This window comes from Tupaia chinensis, unplaced genomic scaffold (assembly GCF_000334495.1).
Source record: "Tupaia chinensis unplaced genomic scaffold, TupChi_1.0 Scaffold000350_1, whole genome shotgun sequence".
Lineage (NCBI taxonomy): Eukaryota > Metazoa > Chordata > Mammalia > Scandentia > Tupaiidae > Tupaia > Tupaia belangeri.
In genome coordinates this window covers 10,352,266-10,352,814 of record NW_006159844.1, presented here as the reverse complement: position 1 = coordinate 10,352,814, position 549 = coordinate 10,352,266, and the positions used below count along the sequence as shown (strand labels likewise).

The 549-nt window shown below is 39.9% G+C and overlaps 1 pseudogene; it reads right to left on the bottom strand.

Annotated features, from left to right (window-relative positions):
- Positions 1-274, bottom strand: part of LOC106735264 (destrin pseudogene) — a 553-nt pseudogene extending 279 nt beyond the window's left edge.
- Between the last annotated feature and the right edge of the window lie 275 nt (positions 275-549).

Below are 549 nucleotides of genomic sequence, written 5' to 3'. Positions count from 1 at the left end.
GCATAGAGGCAAGCTTTTTCAGGAAGCATTCCCACAAAATGCTTGAATGAATCGGTGATGGTTACACCAACATCTCCAACCAAGATCTCCTTGCCTCCTTCTACAATGATACACTTTTTGTCTGCACTGAGACAAAAAATGACAGCCTTCTTTCTTTTCTTGATTTCTTCTGGTGTGGAGCATTTCTTAACTTTCATGTCATAAAAAATACGACATACTTCATCAGCAACTTGCACTCCTGAGGCCATCTTCGCGGTGGTTGTGGCAGGGACATGGGGGGAGGGAGCCCACCAGCACTGAATCTGTGGAGCGTCTTCCTCATGGAAGTGTGACCCAGCTCAGTGCTGTTTTTAATGAGCGTTTCTTACTACCTTCCACTGTACTTAATGCATCAAAGTATAAATCCTAATGAATAAATAACATAATTACATTATATATGCACATACACATACATGGGATCATAACTATTCATATTACTCTTTATCCTTTTTTTAAACAACTTCCTTCAGCTCCTTCTTTAAATCAGAATACACATCTCTATCTTCCACT